Source organism: Phascolarctos cinereus, unplaced genomic scaffold (genome assembly GCF_003287225.1).
Source record: "Phascolarctos cinereus isolate Bilbo 61053 unplaced genomic scaffold, phaCin_HiC Scaffold_4;HRSCAF=312, whole genome shotgun sequence".
NCBI lineage: Eukaryota > Metazoa > Chordata > Mammalia > Diprotodontia > Phascolarctidae > Phascolarctos > Phascolarctos cinereus.
The window spans coordinates 584,287,818-584,313,331 of record NW_027555847.1 but is presented as its reverse complement, the minus strand read 5'-3'; the positions used below and the strand labels follow the sequence as shown (position 1 = coordinate 584,313,331).

At 37.8% G+C, this 25,514-nt stretch overlaps 1 pseudogene; it reads left to right on the top strand.

Moving 5' to 3' along the window:
* The window catches only part of LOC110198532 (sorting and assembly machinery component 50 homolog pseudogene), a 46,009-nt pseudogene extending 39,660 nt beyond the window's left edge, over positions 1-6,349 (top strand).
* Positions 6,350-25,514: the final 19,165 nt, after the last annotated feature.

Here is a 25,514-nt window from a genome sequence, read left to right as displayed (position 1 = left end):
TTCCAAATTTCCTCCCTCCCTCCTTCAACTTCCTTTACCTTCCTGAGATGGTAAGCAATTTGATTTGTTATGTATGTTCAATCATGCAAAATATATTACCATATTGCTCTTCTTGTTGTTGTTTTCATTCTCTCAGAGGACCATGACATCAGGAACATGATGCCATGACTCGTAAGTGAATTGGATTTAAAGTGAGGGAGGCTGTGCAAGTCACCAGCCTCACTTTCTCCTCCGCAGCCATCTGGGTCCAAGATATAGATCAGGATAACTAGAGATGGCCCTGGTGGCAGTGAAAGACCATGGCCTTTTTAAGCTAATTTCTTTTCCAGGTCTCAGTTTGACTGAAACAATGCTCATTCAGTAATTAAGGCTGGGTAAGAAATGAGGCAAAGAATGGCCTCTTTTCACTGGTCAAAAAAAAAAAATCAGTCTGGGAGAGAAAGAGCCTCAGGGTTTCTGGCCAAAATAGAAACAATTGCTATTTACATTCACTAGGAGCAATTCCAGCCCAAAAAAAATGACCCTGTGGGCTTTGGCTGGGACCTATTGGCAAATCAACAAGAGCCAGAGTGATTTTGGTTTAAGGTATGTTGCTTAAGAAAGGACCTAGCCCCAAAATCCTAAGATAGCTTGTGAGGTTTCAGTGGTCAAAATTTATATTTCTTTGGCAGAGCACATGCAGGTAAAGGTGTGATACCCTATGTGGACAGAGGGAAAAGAAAGGAAGAGAAGGGAAGGGAAGAAGGAAGGAAGGAAAGAAGAAAGGAAGGAAGGAAGGAAGGAGGGAGGGAGGGAAGGAAGGAAGGAAGGAAGGAAGGAAGGAAGGAAGGAAGGAAGGAAGGAAGGAAGGAAGGAAGGAAGGAGGCTGCATTGCCCAACTGAAACTGGCCAGTTGAGTTGCCAGTAAGGCAGCTCATGCTACTTGCAGGTTGTCGTTTGTACTTCATTCTTGAAGAAGACCATGACATCAGGAAGGTGATATCATGACTTGCAAGTGAATTGGATTTAAGTGAGAGAAGGCTGTGCAAAATCACCAACCTCACTTTTTCCTCCAGAACCATCTGGGCCCAGTGGCAGGATGAGGTGGCCAAATGGTTAAGGTGATGGACTACTAATCCATTATTCTCTGCAAGTGTGGGTTCAAATCCTATCTTCATCTTTCCCCTTTTCCCCCTACCCTGTAATGTCTCCTCCTTGTTGTCACTCTCTTAATCAGGAACTCAAGAGAAACTGCATCTACCCCCTATTACCATATTAGTTATGTTGTCAAAGAAGACACAGACCCAAAGGTAAAAAGATAAAGTAAAAAACAGTATTCTTCGATCTGCATTGCGACTCCATTAGTTCTTTCTCTGGAGGTGGATAACATTTTTCATCATGAGTCCTTTGGAACTGTGTTATATCATTGAATCATCATTGAGAAGAGTTAAGTCTTTCACAGTTGATCATTGTACACTAAATCATATTATTATGAGGAAAATGATTTGTAAAATAGCATAATTTATAAAAATCTGAACTCTTGCTACTTATAAAATCATAATTATAAACTCTTTTTATGTAATCCATCCTATACAACACTTGGGACTTGCCATCAGCAGTATGTATCTTTTTAGAAGTATTAGAAGATCAAGAATTCTAGACTCTTGGTATAGCCACTTAATTTCTATGTGCCTAAGTGCTTAGCACAGTGCCTGGCACATAGAAGGTATTTAATAAATGCTTACAGGAGCCCCATCCCTTTCCTACCCTGTAGGGAGAGAAGTGGTAGATTTGAGTCTATCCTGAGCTAAGTGTTTCAAGTGTCCTTGCTGAGTGTGCTTTTTATGTTATAGCTAAGTAACCCTCCTTTTCTTAACTGTTGCATTACCAGCTAGTGTCTCCTGTCTTTCTAATGTCATACCTAAACTACCTGGGCATTGGCCTGAATCAGGTCTCCCCACTAAACACATCAATAAAAACAAGGGTAGTTCAAGATAACAATATTTAAGCTGAAGGGCAAATAAATGATTCAGAATAATTCTAGGGAGCTGTTTTATTAACAGATAGTCACCTTGCTAGGGAATTTTTGTATGTAGTTAAAAGGGGGTGAGAGGAAATGAGCTGCTTCAAATATGTTAACAATTGGGAAGAAAAGACATCTTGAAATTCTTCTTTCTTTCTTTCTTTCTTTCTTTCTTTCTTTCTTTCTTTCTTTCTTTCTTTCTTTCTTTCTTTCTTTCTTTCTTTCTTTCTTTCTTTCTTTCTTCCTTCTTCCTTCCTTCCTTCCTTCCTTCCTTCCTTCCTTCCTTCCTTCCTTCCTTCCTTCCTTCCTTCCTTCCTTTCTTTCTTTCTTTCTTTCTTTCTTTCTTTCTTTCTTTCTTTCTTACTGTGTAAAATAGTTCATGGTTTTCTGTGATCTTCACTGATGGCTGACCTTCTGCTTGCTGCCTCACTCAGTAAATCTTCACTGGTACACATCCTGGATAATAACCTCTTATACTATATTGCAATTACAAATTAAATGTCGCTTTCATTTCCATTGTAAAAATTCCTTTTCTAGCTACTAGGACTGTCACAAAACCTGTGGGTGTAGTACGCCCATGGGTATCAGTGAGCCAAAACTATTGAGCAAATGAAAGACACAAAGCCTATATTTTCACACGGAGAGAATAATGCCAAACATAAATATTTCAGAATTGAGCATAAAACACACTATGCAAAAATATAGACTTTGTTTGTTTGAGTTCCCTAATGCTTTAAAAAAGTCTACACCCAAGGGCATTATAAGTGCTATATTTAAGATTCTAATTCAATTTAGGGGCTCTACACTGCCTATAAATTTTTCTATTGAATTACTACCTTATTTTCAATTCAAGGCAATGTATTGTTCTATAATACAAACCTTGTTAGGTGCTTAATAATAGCAATAATATAAAGAATGATTTAAATGGTTGTTGAAAAATTAGTTATTTCTTAGTGAGTCTTAACAATTTCTTCTGATCAAGGATGAGGACTTATATTTTGGAAAATATACGTATGATGCCACCATTGGGGAATAATCCCTGTTATGTGCAACTTTCACAAAATACATGTATATGTAAATAAGCTATGATTTTGTCAAGGTAGGGAATGCCCAATGTGGAAAGTCCTTTTATAAGAACAAGATGCAACTCATCTATGACTTAATACAGAGTCTGACAGAGTTACTTGAGGCACCTAAGTTATTTGCCCAGCATCTCACAAATAATAAGTGTCAAAGGTGGGATTTGAACCCAGATCCTCTAATAGCAGGACTGGTACTTTATCCACTACATCATGATGCCTCTATATTTTTTATAAGATACATTGCAGTTCTGGGATAGGTGAATGGCTTAAGCAAATCCATTGAATGCTGAGAGTGAATAATGTTGATGTATCTCTGTGACATTGTCAAAAATAAAGTATACGGGAAAAATGAAATGGTGTATATGATTGAAGTTTCGCTGTCCTGCTCTTGCATCTTCCTAGAAATACCTATCAAGACAGCTCCATTGGTTAAATAGGACACAGAAATTCCGTCCTCTACAAAACCTTCCCTCATTAACCAGAGAAGTATTGACTGCTGCCCCTTATCTCATAAAGTTAGTCTAGATATAATGTTCTTGGGACAAGTGTGTCATTACTATGAAATTCCATCTTTAAAATGTATTTATTTAACTTATTAATAATGTAAATGCTCAAGTTTCCTGTACTGGATTAATGTTTCTATTTTGATGCTCACGTATCTACTGTGGACCTACCTTAGTGTAACCCAAGCTTTAACAATTTTTTTATGTTGTGCTTAGCACACTTCAGTTAGATGTTTAATCGAGTGGTGTTCTGTTTTCTGCGTTCCCATCGTCAGTCTTTCTTAGAACACTTTGAAGAGACAGCAGAGCACAGGGGGTAGAATATTGGACTTAAAATCAGCAGGTTGCTGTTGTCGATTAGTCATTTTCAGTTGTGTCTGACTCTGACCCCATTTGGAGTTTTTTTTTTTTGGCAAAGATACTGGGGTGGTTTGCCATGTCCTTCTCCAGATGAGGAAACTGAGGCAAACAGGCTTAAGTGACTTGCCCAGGGTCACACAGCTAGTAAGTGTCCGAGGCTGGGTTTGAACTCAGGTCTTCCTGACTCCAGGCCCAGCACTTTATCCACTCTGCCACCTAGCTGTCTCTGACACTCAAAAGCTATGTGAGAGGCAAAGCACTGAATATCTCTGAATCTCAGTTTCCTTATTGGTAAGATAGACATAATGCTTGTAATATCCACCTCATAAGATGGCTTGTAAGGCTTAATTAAGATAATTTATATAAAGCACATTACAAATTTTAATGCATCATACCAATGGCTATGGTTCTTTAGTTTAATGGAAGGAAGGGAATAAGCATTTATTAAGTGCTTGCTGTGTGTCAGGAACTGTACTAAGCGTATTACAAATATGATCTCATTTGATTCTCAAGACAACCATGGGAGGTAGATACTTTTATGATCCCCATTTTGCAGATGAGGAAACTGAGGAAAACAAAGTGACTTGCCCAGAGTCACACATCTAGTAAGTGTCTGAGGCGGGATTTGAACTTCTCTCTTTCTGATTCCAGGCCCAGAGTTCTGTGCACTATGGTGCCACCTAGTGGCTTACAATGGTTTACATATAGAAATAGTCCTTTGACAGTTTATTCTCTTATTTTTCTTATGTTTTAGGCAACTGCCTGGCTCTGAAGATAGAATATGAAATTTGGTGTTAGGAAGGGTTAAAGTTTGAATCCTGTTTAGACTGTCACTGGGAAAGTGAGTTAACTCTCTGTGTCTCAGTTTCCTCCTCTGTAAAATGGGCATAATAGCAGCACCCCACCTCACAGGGTTGTGAAGACCGAATGAGATAATAGTTGTAAAGTGCTTTGCAAATCTAAAAGTGTCGTGTAAATACTCGATTTTATTATGTCTAATGTTACACGGGCATCTTGCACATGTAGACGAAATGAAGGGTATATGTACGCCAGCCTGTTCCAAAACGGTTCTAATTTATACTGCTAGGATAGAAGATCCCTTGTGCGGCAGGCATTGCCTTCTGTATTTGTGTCCACACTGTTTACTACTAAGCCTGATAAGTTGTAATGATATAAAATGTTTTATGTATAGATGTATCGATCTGTCTACCTATCATCTCTAAAATAATTTAATTCCATATGATTTGTGACTATGGATTCTCAGTATGGTAACATCTATTAAAAATCCTCTCAAAATTTGTATAACCTCTCTTTGCCTCAGTTTCCTCAGCTGTAAGATGGGGATCATAATGTCATGCACCTTCTAGGGTTGTTGTGAGGATCAAATGAGATAATTTTTGTAAAGTACTTGTTACTGTGCTTGGTATATTAGCAATTACTATAGGCAGCTAGGTGGCACAATGAATAAAGCCCTGGACCTAGAGTCAGAAAGATATGAGTTCAAATTTGACCTCAGATACTTATTAGCTGTGTGACTCTGGGCAAGTCACTTAACTTCTGTTTGATTCAGTTTCCTCAACTGTAAAATGGGAATAATAATAGCACCCACCTCTCAGTTAGTATGGGATCAAATGAGAAAATATTTGTAAAATGCTTAGCACAGTGAATGGCACATAGTAAGCACTATGTAAACGCTAATCTGGACTAGCAAAGGGTGATTGTGAGCAGCAGCTTTGTCTATGATGATTATTTCACTCAGCTGAATCAGCAGGTCCTTATGGACGCGGTTTTGTCGGCCTCTCTCTGGGGCGGAATGTTGGTGCCTGGGAGAAGCCATCAAGCATTGCCGATAGGTTCTATCTTGGGGGGCCTACAAGCGTTCGGGGCTTTAGCATGTACAGCATCGGACCCCAGAGTGAAGGTGACTACCTGGGAGGAGAGGCCTACTGGGCGGGCGACCTGCACCTCTACACGCCGCTGCCCTTCCGGCTGGGCCAGGGCGGCTTTGGGGATCTCTTCCGGACCCATTTCTTCCTCAACGCATGAAACCTTTGCAACCTAAACTATGGGGAAGGTCCCAAAGCTCATCTTCGTAGACTAGCTGAATGTATCCGCTGGTCGTATGGTGCTGGAATTGTCCTCAGACTGGGCAACATCTCTCGACTGGAGCTGAATTACTGCGTCCCCATGGGAGTGCAGAGGGGTGACAGGATATGTGATGGCGTTCAGTTTGGAGCTGGATTAAGATTTCTGTAATTTTGAAGAAAAACCTGGGCCTGTCGGAGCCACGCTCACCGCTCTCTACTGTTTTCTTACAGCCTCAATCTTTGTGTGATCATTTAATTGCAACCTTTACAGGAAACCACAGTAATAAATTTTAAAAAGAATCCTCCTAAAAAAAAGAGTTTTTCTCGCCACTTTTATGTGAGATAAGTTACCCCATTCTACCTCTCCTTTTTTCCTTCTCCCAATTTGTATGTTGAATTATCAAGAGTATTTTGAGGTCTGAATTTGAAGTATTGGACTTTGTCATCAGCTAGTCAATGAAAAATAGTGAGTTTCTGATATATAATTCTGGAAATCACATCATATCTTATTAAGTATTTTGCAACTGCCAAGTTTTTTCAATTTACAGTGATTTGTTGTACAGTTGCTACTGTTTCCTTACATGACCTACACTGATCAAGACATAAGTCTAGGTCCTTAATTATAACTCTTCTATAATTTCTGGTGGTGATGATCTAAATTTGAATTGGCAGCATAAACTTCTCCATTTCTATAATCAAATGTGTATGTTTCAGTCATTTGTTTAAATATTTTGTTGACATACTGTTGGTAGAATTCATGTGGATAGCACCCATGGAAGAGTTTTGAGTTTCTATTAGACATTTCATAAGCTCCAGATAGAAGTAAACCATTGGTGGTTACATTTGACCAATCTTATATACATACATACATATATACACATACATGCATGCATACACATATACATATACATACACAGAGATACATATTATATGTGTGTGTATACATATATACATGAATTATATAAATAATATTATATGAATATATGTGAAAATATATGAATTATATTATATATAAGCTATTATATATGTGTGTATATATATATATGTATATATATATATATATATACACACATAAACCCACATATATACATATTATTAGTTGAAGAATGTCTATTCCAAAAGTATTTCTACAGTTTTTAACCTGGTTTTTATTGTGTGTGTGTGTGTACTCTGAGAATACCTACTGATCTCCTTCCTTCTTTTTGATAAGCACCTTCCTCATGGTGATGACTGTGTTTCATTAATAGTTTGATGGTTTTTGCTAAGATACTTTACAAATCTGTTACTGTCTATTTTTACAACTTCCACAGCATATGTTAAGACCACTATTGTGTAGGTGTCAATTGTTTTAAATATATTCTTCCCACTGAGCCTTGATTTCAGGATGCCAGTTAAGTCTTTTCACACACATAACCATGGATTTCTTTTTGGTAGCTTTATGCTCGGAACTTCTGATATTTGCTGATATCGTGCTTCACCATTGGTTCATTTTGACCACTCAATTCAGTCCTTATTTGTATAGATAGCCTATTATTGATATTGATAAGAAAAAAAAAAGAATGCTACAACCTGATAGATCAGGCACAGAATATTCCAAGTATATAAAGACTGTCTGTTAAGTAGCAAGGAGTTTTCATTTTTGGTTTTCATAATGGATGTTACCAGATTCCTGTGGTAAAGCAAGGCAAGGTGAAGACATTTTTAACTGCTCAGTTAGCTTTTATCAAGTTGAGCATATATCCCAAGGCATCTCAGGAGGGCAACCTTCACTTCTCAGTAACTGATGGATAAAGTAAATGAGTGCATAAATTACCTGAAAGTGTTGGTATACTTAGATAATCTCATTGTTTTTGCAAAGACATCAGAAGAACTTGAAGAAATAGTGTAAGAGCGGGCTAGAGGAAACTGGTCTGCAGCTGTCAAATGTCAGGTGTCAGTTTGAGAGAATCTCTGTGAAGTGTATGGGTCACCAATTATCTCAGCAATGAACACACAATAAATCAGAGAATATAGAAATGCTTCTTCCTTGTCCATATCCAAAGATCCAGAAAGATCTAAGGATTCTCTCTAGGATGTAGAGGCTACAATTATAATTTTGTCAGGAATTTCATGGTTATTGTAAAACCACTAAATGATCTTGATAAGGGATATATGGTTGAAGAGAAACAGAAGCTAAAGGTAAAAATGTTAAATTGCTCTTAATCCTAGGAAGCCATTTTGAGATTATTGGATAGATGAATGAGAACAAGCCTGCAGAAGCTTGGTCGACTAGCCCATGTATGCACAAGTATTGGCCTATGTGGATCCAATCTAACCTCTTATCCTGAAATGAGCACTTAGATCAATGAGACTGATTTTCAGCAGAAGAGATTGCATATGGCACCTATGGACTTAGGGACAATAAGACTTGCTATCTCACTCAAACTGTAGTTCTTGACTTTGTGGTGGAAAGTCATTGCAAAGCTCAAAGATTCTGCATGCATTACTCAATTTCACCTACAGACTAACAATAATCTGTTGACATATCTTGACCAGTTCCAATGCTGTTTGTTAGCAGCATTAGCCAAACTGTGAACTACTACCATCATATACTAACACACCAGGAAGTCTAATGTGGATGCAGACTTTCTGTCCTGAAGGTCACCTGACGATGAAACAACAGCAGTACCTAAAGAAGGAGCGAAAGCTATGTGTGATATACAGGGAGCTGGGCCACAATAAAATGAAAGTATAGCTGAGAGTTTGGGACTTTCACTAGAGTACATAAACCTTTTTGCTTTAAACCTGCCCTCTTTTCCTCTTTTGCCTGTGGATGCCTAATGATAATTACATGACTAATGAAGGACTGCAAGAAGTGCTAACAAACCAAGAAACAGGGAAATTCCCTTCCTTAGAAGGCATCTTGCTGGGGAGACAATGACAGAAGGGAGGGGTGTTCTCTATTGTTACTGATCTGAGACAATACATGGTACCAGGAAGCAGTTCGTGCTACTCAGTGTTTACTGTTTTGTGGCCATAAAAGTGCTATGTGACAATTTAAAAAAATGTGGGTCATCAAAATAGAATCTAAAAGCCAGTAAGAAACACATTTTACTGTTCTAAAATTGTGCTAACAAATGTCATTAAGAAATCTGGGACATGATCTACATACTAAAAAGGGTGTTGCCAATTTGTAATATATATTTAGAGCTTTTAACTGCTAAGCAAACCTTTGGAACTTATCTATATTGATTTTTAATCTCTGGAGAAACATAGCAGAAACATGAGTCATAATTTAGAATGACTGACCAGTTCCCCAGGTATGCATGGGCATACTCAACCACCAACTAGAAAGTTTCCATCGATGGTAAAGTGTATGGATCCCCTGATAGGATCCATTCTGACCAAGTTAGAGATTTTGATAACAAGCTTCTCAAGTAAATGTTAACTTTGGCAGGTATGAAGAAGTCACGAACTACATCTTATCATCCCTAGGGTGATCCAGACCTTGAGTGTTCCACTTCAATACTGATGACGTTTTAGGTACACCAAACTCTGGACAAAAATCTCAGTATAGTCAACAAGTGCCATTTTTGCTACAAATGTACAACTCCATCCCTGGCTTTACAACCTAAATGTGGATTTTTGGATAAGACCTACCAATACCTACTGATATTTTGAAGACTCAGTAATTGGAAAAGATGGAAAGAACTATAAGTTATGGAATACTATAGTCTCCAAAGAACTGAGGTTAAATATTTCTGAAGGTATAATGGAGGTAGTACAATGGAGAGGGTACTGGACTTGGAATCAGGAAGATCTGATGTCAAAGCTAACTTCAGATGCTTAATGTGTGACTGGGGTCAAGTTATTTAACTTGTGTCTGCTTCAGTTTCTTCAACTATAAATTGACCTTAATAGCACCTACCTCACAAGATTTCTGTGAGGATCAACTGAGATATTTGGTTTTCAGAATTTCTAATTTGGTATTTAATTGGGGATTTTTAATTTGTTCTTTTTCTAGCTTTTTTGGTTGTATGCCCAATTCATTGATCTACCCCTCTATTTTACTCATGTAAGCATTTAGAGATATAAAACTTCCCCTAAGAACTGCTTTTGCTGTATTCCTTAAGTTTTGGTATGTTGTCTCATTATTGTCATTCTCTTTGATGAAATTATTAATTGTTTCCATGATTTGTTACTTGACTCATTCATTCTTTAGAATTAAATTATAGTTTCCTTTCCATGGCCATTTATTGCATGAAATTTTTATTGCATCATGATCTGAAAAGGATTCATTTAATATTTCTGTCTTTTTGCGTTGGATTATGAGGTTTTTATGCCCTAATACATGGTCAATTTTTGTAGGTGCCATGTACCACTGAGAAAAAAGTATATTCCTTTCTGTCCACATTAAATTTTCTCCAGAGGTCTACCATATTTGACTTTTCTAAAATTTTATCCACCTCCTTAACTTCTTTCTTATTTATTTTGTAGTTATTTTTATCTAGTTCTGAGATGTGGAGGTTGAGATCCCTCACTAGTATAGTTTTACTGTCTTTTTCTTCCTGTAACTCCCTTAACTTCTTCTCTAAGAATTTGGATGCTACACTACTTGGTGCATATATAGTTTAGTAATGGTATTACTTTATTGTCTATGGTACCTTTTAGTTTTCTTCCTCATCTCTTTTACTTAGATCTATTTTTGCTTTTGCTTTGTCTAAGATCAGGATTGCTACCCCTGCCTTTTTTTACTCTGCTTGAAATGTGTTTCTTGTAAACGACATATTGAAGGATTATGGTTTTTAATCCACTCTGCTATCCACTTCCATTTTATGGGAGAGTTCATCCCATTCACATTTACAGTTATGATTACTATCTGTGTCTTTCTCTCCATCTATTTTTCCCTGGTTTATGCTTTTCTCTCTCCTTTCTCCATTTCCCTCCTCACTAGGGTTTTGCTTTTGACCACTGATTCTGTCAATCTGCCCACCCTTCTATCAGCCCTCTTCCTTTCCTTTCCCTTTTCCCCTCCTACTTCTTATAGGGTAAGTTAGATTTCTATACCTGAGTAGGTTACTCTCTCTTTGAGCCAAGCCCTATGAGAGTAAGGTTCAAACAATGCTCATCTCCTTCCCTTCTTTCCCTCTATGGAAATAGGTCTTTGTGCCTCTACATGTGGTGTAATTTATCCCTTTTCTGCCTCTCCCTTTCCTCTTCTCTCAGTACAATCCCTTTCGACCACTTAGAGTTTTTATGGTCACATCAAAGTCAACTTATACCCATGTCTCTATGTATATGCCTTCTAAATGTCATAATTGGGGCAGCTAGGTGGCACAGTGGATAGAGCACTGGCCCTGACATCAGGAGGACCTGAGTTCAAATACAACCTCAGACTAAACACTTGACCCTTGCTGGCTGTGTGACCCTGAGCAAATCACTTAACCCTAATTGTCTCACTAAAAAAAAAAAAGTCATAATAAAGATACAGTTCTCTAGAGTGAAAAAGTATCATCTTCCCATGTAAGGATGTAAACAGTTTGCCCTTATTGAATAACATTTTTTAACTTTCCTGTTTAACTTTCTTGCATCTTATATTTGAAGATCAAATTTTCTGTTGAGCTCTGATCTTTTTGTCAAAAAGGTTTGGAAGTCTCTATTTCATTGAATGTCCATCTCCACTGCTGAAAAAGTATGCTCAGTTTTGCTGGGTAGTTTTGATCCTTGGTTACAATCCAAGCTCCTTTGCCTTACAGAATATCATATTCCAAACCCTCTGATCTTTTAATGAAGAAGCTGCAAGGTCCTGCACAATCCTGACTGTGGGTCAATGATATTTAAATTGTTTCTTTCTGATTGCTTGCAGTGTTTTCTCTTTGACTTGATAATTCTGGAATTTGGCTACAATATTCCTTGGTGTTTTCAATTTGGGGTGTCTTTCAGGAGGTGATCAGTGGATTCTTTCAATGACTAATTTACCCTGGTTCTAGGACCTCAGGGCAGTTTTCCTTGATGATTTCTTGAAAGATGTTGTCCAGGCTCTTTTTTTTTTTTATCATGGCTTTCAGGTAGACCAATAATTCTTAAATTATCTCTCCTGGATCTGTTTTCCAGGTTAGTTGTTTTTCCAATGAGGTATTTATATTTTCTTCAATTTTTTTCATTCTTTTGATTTTGCTTAACTGAGTCTTGATGTCTCATAGTCATTAGCTTTCCACTTGCCCGATTCTAATTTTTAATGAATTGTTTTCTTCAGTTAACTTTTGTGCCTCCTTTTCCATTTGATCCATTCTATTTTTTAAGGAGTTGTTTTCTTTTTTTTTCTTCACTTTTTTTTTTCAATTTGGCCAATTGTGTTTTAGGGAATTTTTTTCCACAGTCAGTTTTTGTCCTTCCTTTTCCAAGCTGTTGACTCTCTTGCATACCTCATTTCTTGTCCCAATTTTTATTCTACCTCTCTTATTTGACTTTTAAAATCCTTCTTGAGCTCTTCCAAGAAGGCTTTTTGGGCTTGAGACCAGTTCATATTCCCCTTTGAGGTTTTGGATATTGACAATGTTGTCCTCTTCTGAATTTGTGTTTTGATCTTCCCTGTCCCCATAGAAAGACTCTATGGTTATTGTCTATTTCTGCTTTTTGTTCATGATGTTTGCCTATCTCCTGGCTTTTAAATTTGAGCTCTCCTGCTGAAGCATAGAGGGCAATTCCAATTTTCTTGTGCTGGGGCCTCAGGTGCTGGCAGCTGGAGGCTATAGGTCTAGCAGCTTACCTGGTGCTGAGCTGGGGTGCTAGTGGTGGTGGCTGGTGTGTGCTAAAGCCAGGTGGGGTTTTTATGCATTTCCCAAGGGATACACTGAAGCTCTCAGGGTGGGGAGGGGGGTCTGGACCCTGGAGGATGCCTGCTCATTTGGGCTGCTCTGAAGCATGGGGAGGTTCAGCTGCTGGTGTACAACAGACTGCTGGTGCACACCAGACTGCTGGTGCATGTGATGGTTCTCTAAATTAGAGTCTGCCTGTTCCCTTGGCTATGCCAAAGTACGTGGGGGTCCTGGTGTTGACACTTGCATGCTCCACCACCCTCGGGTTCAGGATCTCCCACTGGTTTGCTGAGGTGGGGCTTGCCATTGGCTTGCCAAGACACCTCACATCCTGTATTGCTTCCCTTCCATCAGAGTGAGAGAGATCTTTCCACATTAATCTCCCAAGCCTCCAAGGAAAAGACTAATACACCCTGTTTTTCTGCTGGCTCAGCTGTTCCAGGTTTTTTCCTGGGGGCAATATTTTCTGGGTTTTTAGAGGTCAATAAGGAAGAATGAGAGTGGCTTACTGCATACTCTACCATTTTGGCTCCCAAAAGTCCTGGTGGTCAACTGAGATATTTGTAAAACACTTATTACAGTGCCTGTCACGTAGTAGGTACTTAACACATATTTATTTCCTTTACTTCTTGCCATTAGCAGCCTGTATCATGGTATAAACAAAAAATAATGAAGGTAGTATGAAGAGGTATAAGAATATCACTAAAAATTGTATGATCCAAAAAGAAGGTGGGCTAGACATGTGGCAAAGTGAGTGATGACACTGACAACTCATTGATATCCTTGCTAAATTGTACAAATTAAGAGATATTCCCAAAATATTTGATAGCTGCTCTCTAGAAAACTTAAGGGAGGTCATGGACAGGAATCTTATAAAGTTGAAAGATATCAATGAATTACAACCTGATTCATTGGAAGGAGTACCCACATCAATGAAATCAAAGATCCATTGGTGTGGTGGAATAAGCTCAATAAGATTCAATAAGATGTCCATTATCACCACTGTTATTCAATATCGTACTAGAAACCTTAGCTTTAGCAATAAGAGAAGAAAAAGAAATTGAAAGTATTAGAATAGGCAAAGAAGAAACAAAGCTATCACTCTTTGCAGATGACATGATGATACTTAGAGAATCCTAGAGAATCAAGTAAAAAACTACTTGAAATAACAAACAACTTTAGCAAAGTTGCAGGCTATTAAATAAACTGACATAAATCATTGGCATTTCTATATATTACCAACAAAGCCCAACAGCAAGAGATAGAAAGAGAAATTCCATTTAAACTTACTGTAGACATTATAAAATATTTAGGAGTCTACCTCCCTAAACAAACCCAGGAACTCTATGAACACAATTACAAAACACTTTTCACACAAATAAAATCAGATCTAAATAATTGGAAAAACATCAGTTGCTCATGGGTAGGCTGAGCTAATATAATAAAAATGACAATCCTACCTAAGCTAATTTACTTATTCAGTGCCATACCAATCAAACTACCAAAAATTATTTTATAGAGTTAGAAAAAATAATAACAAGATTCATTTGGAAAAACAAAAGGTCCAGAATATCAAAGGAACTAATGAAAAGAAATGCAGGGGAAGGTGGCCTAGCAATTCCAGATCTTAAATTGTATTATAAAGCAGCAATCATCAAAACTGCTTGGTACTGGCTAAGAAATAGAGTGGTGAATCAATGGAATAGGTTAAATATGCAAGACACAGTAGTCAATGACTATAGTAATCTATATTTGATAAACCCAAAGACCCCAGCTTCTGGGATAAGAACCCACTCTTTGAAAAAAACTGCTGGGAAAACTGGAAAAGAGTATGGCAGAAACTAGGCATAGACCCAAATCTCACACCATATACCAAAATAAAGTCAAAATGGGTTCATGACTTAGATATAAAGGCTGATACATAAGCAAACTGGGAGACAAGAATATTTACCTATCAGATCTATGGAGAACAGAAGAATTCATGACCAAACAGGAGATAGAGAACATTAAAAAGCAAAATGGATAATTTTGATTACATTAAATTGAAAAGTTTTTGCACAAACAAAACCAATGCAACTAAAATTAGAAGGAAGGTAGAAAATTGGGAAAGAATTTTTACAACCTTTCTCTGTGATAAGGGCCTCGTTTCTAAAATATATAGAGAATTAAGACAAATTTATAAGAACACAAGCCATTCCCCAATTGATAAATGGTCAAAGGATATGAACAGACAGTTCTCAGATGAACAAATTAAAGCCATCTATAGTCATATGAAAAATTGCTCTAAATCGTTATTGATTAGAGAAATGCAAATCAAAACACTCTGAGGTACCACATCACACCTATCAGATTGGCCAACATGACAAAACAGGAAAATGATAAATGTTGGAGAAGATGTGGGAAAATTGGAACACAAATATATTGTTGGTGGAGTTGTGAAATGATTCAATCATTTTGGAGAACAGTTTGGAACTGTGCCCAAAGGGCTATAAAAATGTGCATACCCTTTGACCCAGCAATAGTACTTCTAGGGCTATATCCCAAAGAGATCATATAAATGGGAAAAGGACCCACATGTACAAAAATATTCAGAGCAGTTCTTTTTGTGGTGGCAAAGAATTGGAAATCCATTGGGGAATGGCTGAGCAAGTTGTGCTATAGGAATGTAATGGAATACTATTGTGCTACAAGAAATGATGAACAGGATGACTTTAGAAAAACCTGGAAAGATTTGTATGATCTGATGCTGAGTGAAATGAGCCAGAACCAAGAGAATGTTGTAACAATAGCAGCCACGTTGTGCGATGACTAATATTGATAAACTTGACCCTTCCCAGCAATATAAGGGTCTAAGACATCTCCAGAGGCCTCATGATGGAAAATGCTATCCACATCCAAAAAAAGAACTATGAAAGTTGAATTGCTATTTTTTTCTCTTCTGTTGAGTTTTCTTTCCCCTTTCTGATGGTTCCTCCTATTGGTTTTAATTTTTACTTTACAACACCACTAATGTGAAAAAATGTTTAATAGAAATGTAAATGTATAGCCTATATCAGATTGTGCACTGTCTTGAGGATGGTGGTGGGGTGGAAGGGGAAGAAAAATTTTAAACTCAAAAGCATGTGAATGTGATTATTGATAAATCAAAATAAATTAATAAATTTTTTAAAAAAGAAAAAAATAAGATTCAACAGTCAATAAACATTTATAAAGCACTCGCTGTGTGCCAAATATTTTGCTAAGTACTGGACATGAGAATTGATATGAGAGACAAAAATCCAACTCAATCTTAGACTGCACTAAGAATTATGGTTTCCGGGACCAGGGAGATGATAATCCGACTGGACAGACTACATTTGAAGTGTTATATTTAATCCTTGGTGCCACTTTCTAGGAAAGTCACTGACATACTTGGTAGCATCAAGAGCTATGCAACAAAATGGTAGGAGACTAAAGAATACGTCATGAGGATAAAGGAAAGGACCTGAAGATTTTTGTCTTGGAGAAAAGAAGACTTGGGATGGGGATAGGAGGAAATGTTAGCTACCTTAAAGTATTAAGCATTTGAAATGCTGCCATATAGAAGGAGGCTTAAATTTGTTCTGCTTGGGTGAAGAAGGGAGAAATCAGAGCAATGGAAAGAACACCTAGAGAGACAAATTAAGTCTCAATATAGAAAAGACAATTGAAGCTATCAAAAAAAAAAAAAAAAGGAATGGCCTGCCCCAGTATATGGTAGACTCCTCCTCTCTAGAAGTCTTTAAGTGAGGTCTGAATGGTCATCTGTTGAGAACATTGCAGCATCATCTGTAATTATGTATGGGTCAGTTTAGGTGATCTTTGATGTCCTTTCCAATTCAAAGAGTGATTCTGTAAAAAAATTAACCTCTTCTATGTCTAGTTTTCTCTCTCCATCCCAAGGTAACAACTAGCAAATCTGGTAAGTTAATCCATGCTAATATACTTCTGGATGCTATGGCTACCCTGACAAGGGAAATTATTTATATTTTAAGAAATATCATTTAGAGATGCAGTATTTGAAAACAAAGAGTATTTCTATAGAGAATGTCAGGTAATAATGTCAGGCATTTTGGCAGGCCAGGGAGATAAATGACTTTGCCCATTAGGAGGGTGTAGGTGCCTATCAAATTATACTATTTAGGAGGTCACCTACTTAGAATGTGTAGAGGACTCGCTCAGGTTATTCAGTGGAAAGTGAAATGCTCTAGAAGTAATTTTAATTCTGGTCTTACTGTTGAGTGATTGATTGTGTGATTATAGACATAACATTTAAGCATTTAACTTCATTGTGCCTTTTTTCTCCATCTGTTAAATGGGGACAATGATTCTTATCTTCCTTGGATTTAATGATATTGAAGAAGATAATGTGAGGATAAGCTAGCAAGAGAAATGCTATATACATTGAAAGCATGGCAATTATATCTATTTTACATATCTATCTATATTTGTGTACCTCTATTTATAGATTACATTGGCTGAATGTCATCTGTATAGGAATGTACCATTCTTGACGATATGTCTGTTTCCCTATAGGTCTCTTGTCAATTCCTAGTGCCTTTCCTCGGAAATTACCTTTCACTCACCCTGTATATGTGGACAGCTAGGAGGTGCAGTGAATAGAGCACAGGCCTAGAGTCAAGGGACTCATCTATGGGAGTTCAAATATGGCCTCAGACATTTATTTATCTGTGTGACCCTGGGCAAGTCACTTAACCCTGTTGGCCTCAGTTTCCTTATCTGGCAAAGGAAATGTCGAACCACTCCAGTATCTTGGTTACAAAAAACCCCAAAGAATTAGATATGACTGAACAACAACAACACCCTGTATATATCTTGTATGTACATAGTTATTTGCATGTTGTCTCTCCCATTAGAATTTGAAATGCTTGAAAGCAGAGAAAGTCTCTTTTTTTGCCTTTCTTCATATCCTCAGTGCTAACATGGTGTTTGGCACAGTGTAAGCACTTGATAAATGATTGTTGACTGATTTATTGACCAATCTAACTCTCTTAATGCTTTTTCCTTTATTTTCTTAGTTTTAGAATTCTGCTCCCCACTAACTTCTCCTTTACTAATAGAGTTTCTTTTCTTGAATATTTTGTTGTTGTTGTTATTCGGTCATTTTCAGTCATGTCTGATTCTTTGTGACCCCATTCGGATTTTCTTGGCAAAGATACTAGAGTTATTTGTCATTTTCTTCTCCAGTTCATTTTACAATTGAAGGCTGTATAGCTGAGGGAAAGAGAGTTAAGTGAGTTGCCCAAGGTCACACAGCTAGTAAGTATCTGAGACAAGATTTGAACTCAGGTCTTCCTGACTCTAGACCAGGTGCTCTATCTACTGTACTACCTAGCTTGAATATTTGTTCATTTTAATAAAAGTGTAGTTGAACTGTAATTATTTTCTTCTCAACAGGGCTAAGGCTAATTCAGAAGTTTTAGGAGGTGTTGGGTAAGAGGTATTGGGATAGATGTGTCTGAGTACCTTGATCAAGCATCATTCAAACAGTGATATTTTTAATATCCATTCAGCCTTAGTGGTTAAAAAAAGGTCATACTTTATCAGCCTTCTCATTATTACCCTCCTTACTTCCCATTCAGCCAAGATGGCATGACACCAAGATAAGGGCAGAGGATAATTGAGGAGAACCATTGGGGAAAAGGTATTTTTAAAAACATGTTTTGTTACTTTTTAAAGATGATTTTCCTCCATTGGGTCAGGGCAGGCTGAAGTCTCTGTGCCATTCTAAATTTCATGTTTATATCTGGGGCTCTAAAATTGGAAAGACTGGCTGAATGCCCAGTTGACAGGTGGGACCCCCCACAGAGAGGTACCCACGTTGTCACTGCTGCAGTATACTGTGTGCTGCTTGTCACCTGCCAGGTGGGACCTGCGATGAGCTGGGGATCCGCTCAGTCACAGGCCTCTCTTTGTCAGCTGGGCAAACGGTTCATCTTCCAAACTTTCCAGCATACAGTTTTGAGTTGGCATAGGAAAAGCCATTTCCCCAGAGCACCTTGCGTGAGGTAAACCAGCTTAAAAAGGAGCAAATTATCTAATATGTCCACAACCCTCACCCCATTTGTACTTCATAACTCACATGCTTATCCTTCTTCAACAAGATATCACCTTTCCCAGAGTGGAGGGTTGTAAAGAAAGTGATTGTGACAGCTGACAGGTGGGCCGGGCCTTTCTGCAGTGTAAGCTTACTGATCTCAGGCCAGTGGGTCTCACCTGTCAACCACTACTGACAGATAGGAGCTCTCTGCCAAGAGTAGGAGCTCTGGGCCTTCGCAGTGGCAGATGGGAGTCCAAACAAGAGCTGACAGGCTATATGGGCTACCCAGGCTGTGTTTCCCTGTATTTATCAGGCTTAAAGTTTGTACAAAACTGTGTGACTGTACCATAGCATCCTGGTAGTTGGACCTGACTTCCAAAGTCACCACTAGCAGCCTGAGTCTGCAAATTCCAAATGTTATTTATATCTTCTGTTGTTTTCTCTCCCAGATGTTGTTTCTAGGACTATAGTAAACCCTTAGAGGTCTTCAAATGAAACTCCTTCATTTTAGTGATGAGGGAACTGAGGCTGAGAGAAACTAAGTGACTTGTGCAGAGTCACACAACTAATAAATGTCTGAGGCAAGATTGGAATTCAGATCTTCCGGGCTCCAAGTCCAGCCTCTGTCCAGCACTCCAAACTGCTGTCGTCATCTTGTTCAGTCCTCATCCAAAGAGAAGCAAGCGGAAGCCCTGAGAGGCAATGAACCAATCCATTCATCAATGATATATATTATCTGGTTAATGGAACTTGGCCTAAATATCATGTTATGCATCCAGTTGTATACACTGATATTTAAATTCAAATATAACTTTAAATAGCCGATCATTTTAATATAATTAAATTCAGTCTAATTTATAAGGTTAGTCATAATCCTGTCACAAAACATGTTATTATTATCACTTAATATATTGTTAGAAATCTTGCCAGCATGTACTTCAAAAATCATCACCAAGTAAGTATTTTTTCTGGTGCAATTAAAATCTCACTTTATGTTTCATAAGCATCTCATACATCTTAATTGTTTTTAAATAGTTGTTAACCATTTTGCTCATTTATATCAAAAATATTGTCTGGTCTTTCTCAGAAGAATCAAATATGTTTGGAAAAGTATAATTTAGATTTATAAATAGTACATATATTTTAATAGGCATAATAATATTGTAGCTGACATTTACATCATACATTAATTTTTGGAAAGTACTTTACATACATTATCTCATTTGATCCTCATAATAGACTGAGGTAGGTGTCTCAGGTATTGACACCCTCATTTTTGCAAATGGAGGAACAGAGGCAAGTGCTTACTCATTAGCAAACAACTTACAAGAGTTAGAAGCAGATTCTAAACGCAGTTCTCTCTTGGCTCCGGTACATAACTCTTTCTACTGCTTTTTGTGGAAAAACCTCAATTGCTTGGCATGGTGATGCCAAAGAGTAGTTACTGGGATCCAAGGTAAGCCTGTGGGTTGGAAGGTATCCAAAAGCAGGTTTAAGTGGAACAGCTGGGGGTATTTCTGGCAAAAGAGTGGAGTATTTCTGAACTGTCAGGGAAGCTGGTACAGAAGGAACAACCAATTCAATTCAATTCAGTCCATTTCAACAAGCATTTATTAGTGTTTACTATGCGCCCAACATTGTTATAAGCTCTGGGGACACAAAGAAAGGCAAAAACACAGTCCCTAACCTGAAAGAGCCCATTTTCTGGGGAAAGCAACATGCAAAAAACTGTACATACAAGATATATATGCATATGTACATGTATGTATGTATGTATGTATACAGTGTAAATGAAAGACAACCTCAGAGTGAAAACACTAAGAGCAGAGGAGGGGCATGTGGATGGAAAGATGGAGGGGGAAAGCCTTCTGAAGATGGTAGGATTTGAACTGAGTCTTGAAGGAGGCCAGAGAAGCCAAAGGGCAAAGTCGAAGAGGGATTAGGCGTGAAGTATATTCATCCAGTGAAAAGGCATAGAGTTGAGAGCAGGTAGCAAGTGGTGTGAACGCTGATGGGTCCTAGAGCACTTAAAGAGGAGGAACATATAAGAAGACTGGAAAAATAGAAAGGGAACAAGTAGTGGGGAATTATGAAAGCTAAATAGAGGGTTTTATATTTGATCCTGCAGGTTATAGGCAAATTAACTATAAAGGACATATGAAGAAAGATGCGATCTGCATCTGGAGAAACAACTGATAACTAGAAGTATGTGTTAATTAACATCACATACACACACATACACATATGCATACACATGTATGCACATGTATACATATGTGTATACACATAAATGCACACACACATGTGTATATGTATGTGTGTATCTAATGATAGCCATCTCTAGACTGGGGGGGGGGAAAGGAAAAAGAAAAAAATTTGCATGATTTTGTTATATGTTTGAAAGGAATAGCAACTTATGCATAGTAGATTTGCAGTTTCATGTACAATCTTTTTTTTACTGTGCTATGTTATAGAAATGCTTGTTTTATTCCATAAATTAAAAACAGTTTTTTAAAAGAGCCTATTATGTGCCAGGCACTGTGCTAAGTACTAGGTAAATCTATCTATCTATTGATCAATCTATCCATACACACGTACACAAACATATTATGTATAATTTTAAATATTATATACATGTATAATATGACTGTCCCTGCCCCCAAAGAGAAGTATTAAAGTCAGAGAAGGCCCAAAGTAGTGTCCAGTGAGAAAAGAGATGTTCTGACCTGGGCCCTCTCCTTAAACGGAGATTTTGGAGTTTATGACTTCACTCTCTAATTAGAAGAACAGAAGGTGGTGGTGAGGTGAAGTCCCAGGGTTAATGGGATCTTTATAGGATGCTGAGGTTTTCCCAATAATAAACTTCTTAGGGCATGGTTGAAAAGTCATAGAAAACTCAAAGTAGTGCAGCCAGGTAAAAAAAGAGGAGATGGTTGGACCTATGCTTTAGGAAATTCGCCTTGGTAACTGAGTGGAGAATGGATTGGAATGGGAAGAAACTTGAAGCAGGGAGACAAATCAGGATATTGCAAATTTGAATTGTGAGAGTTTTGGGCCAGGGTGTTGACTGTAGCCATGAGAAAACAAAACAAGACCTTTTACTAAGGAACCAGTGGTAGAAATGAGAAGATGGCACAGCTGCACAGGGAGTCACAGAGAGAAGCCTGTTCCTTTAAATATGTAGACCACATGCATATGTCTCATGAAGGTACATGGTAATAGTCATGAATATATGTTCTAGGGAACAAACTTGCTAGTTGACAGAGTTTCTGTGGTCTCTACTTAATCTACCTTTATTCTTCTTTTAAGTCTACTGCCTCCTATTAGATATCTCACTTTAGTTTCTAGCTGCTTTCCCCCTTTCAATTTCATCCCCACTCTCTTTTTTTTTCTTTTCACTGCTCAGCCTTGGGCTTCTTGCTTCTTCTCGCCACCACCCTAGTTTGCCTATGTATTTAAAATGTGGATGGTGTCCAACATCATAGATTGTTAGACCTGGCAGGGATCATGGAATCATATAGTTAGAGCCAGAAGAGATATCAGACACCACTTAGACCAATTCCATCATTTTAGATGAAGAAACTGAGGCCTCTAGAGGTTAAATGACTTGCCCAAGGCAACATAGTAAAAGCCAAAGGCTGGGTTCGAACACAAGTCCTTTGATTCCAGGACCAATGCTCACTTTAGCCTACCGCACTGTAGCATAGAGATCATACAGGCCAATCTTCAAGGAAATTGAAGTCTAATGAAAGAAGGTGACTTGCTTAAGGTCTCTTATCTATCCAGTGACAGTGTTGGGGCTAGAATTTTCTTCTCCTGGCTTATGGTACAGTCCTCATTCTACTACACAATGCTGCTTACTCTACCTCATAGATTTAGATGGTTTGGTGGGGAGGCCAGTGTTAATTAATAACAAATTTGAATAATGGAATATGTTCAATTTTATTCATTTCAAGTATATTAATCCTATTAATAATTAATCTTATTACTTCAAGTATATATAAGACATAGTAAGTGCTTAATAAGTGTTTTTTGACTGACTGATGCAGTAACATGGTGTAGTGTATAAAAAAGTGGCCTCAGACTCAGGAAGTCCTGGGTCCAAGTCTTACCTCTGATGCATTAATTAAGCCACTTAATCTTTGCTGCAGAGTTTCTAAGATGATAAGCCATAGAGCAGCTGTTGTCCTGTATTGGTAGTGAACGCCAAAGTCTCCAGTGGGAATTCCCAGGAGGTGCCAAACAAATCTGGCCCACAGTCTGTTTTTGTATGGCTTACCAGCTAGGAATGTTATTAAAATATAAAAATATATATATTCTTAGCTCACAGGCCATGCAAAAACAGGCAACAGACCGGATTTGTCCCTCAGGTGTAGTTTGCCAACCACTTCCCTGTGCCAATGGAATTATGGAGCTGGTTAAAAAGAAGTGAAGTAAAATAACATAAGCTACAGAAACTATTGTCAAAGAGGTCCTGTAAGACCTGCTTTAGTACATAGATAAGAATAACTTATAATTAGCACATTAATTATTTATATTACTTTATTTTATCTTTTAGTGACTTTCTCTCATGCCTACTCTATTCTGTTCACCAGCTGGCACTCCTATGGTGCCTATTTTTTTTGTTCTTTATACCTTTATTCTTTTAATCTTGTCTTTTTACTCATATTGTTTTATATGTGGTGCTCTCTTTTTTTAAAATCATGACCTATTCATACTCTTTGTTACACTTCAATTTTCCCCTTATTATTTACTGATTTTTCCATGTTTTCCTTATTATTCAGCTCCATATTCTGACTTTTTCTTTCATTTTTTTCTATTTTAATTTGAAAAATATTGATTGAATGCTTGCTATATGTTCAGCTCTGGGAGAGTTTTTTTAAAGAGTAATATGTCATATGATCTATATTCTGAAGAATCTTGAAATTTTCTTATAAGTAGGAGGGTTGATCAAGAGAATTCTCTTGAGTCTACAGGATGGTGATCTTTTGTTTGGGACTTCTAATTACTTCTCCTAATAGAGAAGGTAGACATGCCCATTGTTACCATGTTAAAAAGATAAAAAGTGAGTTTAAGTCTCAGGACTGGAGCTGTCACACCAAATGAATAGATTTTTATGACTGTCTCTTGGTACTTCCTAGGGAATGGGTTGTTGTAACTGGAACTACCCCCAAGATGAATGGGTTGGGTTGAACCTGGTGAGTATGGGCTCTGTTGGAAGGAGCAGAATCCTTTGTGCTGGACTGTAAGAGTGAACCAAGAAGCCTGTTCTGGCTTTGGGAGTTATACTTTGCCTTTCTTCCCCAACTTTCTTTCAGAGAGAGAGACATAACAATTGAGTTTCTCCACCTTCCCACTCATCCCTCATCACCAACATAGGAGCTGTAAGCTTACAGCCAGAGAGGACAGTTCCTGCTTACCCTTTGCCTTTCTTTTCCCCTTCCTGAGAAAAGATGGGACATTAGAGACCTAAGAATGTACTTTGTTGGTTCAAGATATAGCAACAACTGGGGGAGTAACAACTAAGGCAGTAATGGAATGTTCTAGAGAAGTGCAGAGGAGGTGTGTCTGCCCGCCCAGCTTCTCACAGCTAGAGAAGTGGTAAAGGACTATAGCCACAACACAGGGGAAACAAAAGATTTGACCTTAGGATCGTAAGGTCATGGAGCTGTAGCTAGAATCAGAGTGTGCTGGTCAGTGTGCAATAACTGGATCTTCAAAGACACATAACATACTTTAAAGTTCAATCTGCATTATTAACATTTTCTCCATCACTTTCTCACATCCAATCAACAAACAATAAATCAAGCCCTGATTTATAGCGTTTGCCAATTTCTGACATGTAAATGCTCATATTGAAAATTTAACAATTACAGTCGAGATCTGATTCCAGTACATCCTTAGCTGGAAGGCACTTAAGGGGTCATTCTTTTCAACACATCTGAGAATGAGAGTTCAAGTGAATTGCCCAAAATCACACAGGTAGTAAGTAGCAAGCTTTGACTTTTTTCTCCTCTCCTATGACTATGCAGGTCCAATGGGAAGGCAGTAGATCCCATTCCTACCACTCCAAAGTATATTTCCCTTCTGGGTGGGGCATCTAAGCCACAAGGTGGAACTCTGTGTTTGTAGATTTCTTTGTTGCATATTTTGAAAGAGAGGAATTTAACTGAATGTCAGGGAGGAAAGCCCAAATCTGGTTCTTTTCTAAAGGCTTTCCAAACTACAGAATGCCATTGAGTACAGAGGACAATAGGACTCTGTGGAAAAGTGAAAACCATTGGAGAGGGATTGTGCTCATTACTTGTGCAGCCATTGTGAATCCTTTTATATATATTTTTTATTTTTTTATGGGAAGCAGTGAATTCTCTGCATCCTTTGTATTTTCTATTGGGTGAAACAAAGACTGCTCTATATTTGACATGATTTACCTTGAGTATTTGTATGGCATCTGGAAGACCACTTTTTTGTGATTTTTCTTTTTTTATTAATTTATCTTAATTTATCAACAATCACTTCCATATGCTTTTGAGTTTTAAATTTTTCTCCCACTCCCTCTCAACCTCCCTCCCCAAGACAGCATGCAGTCTGATATAGACTACAT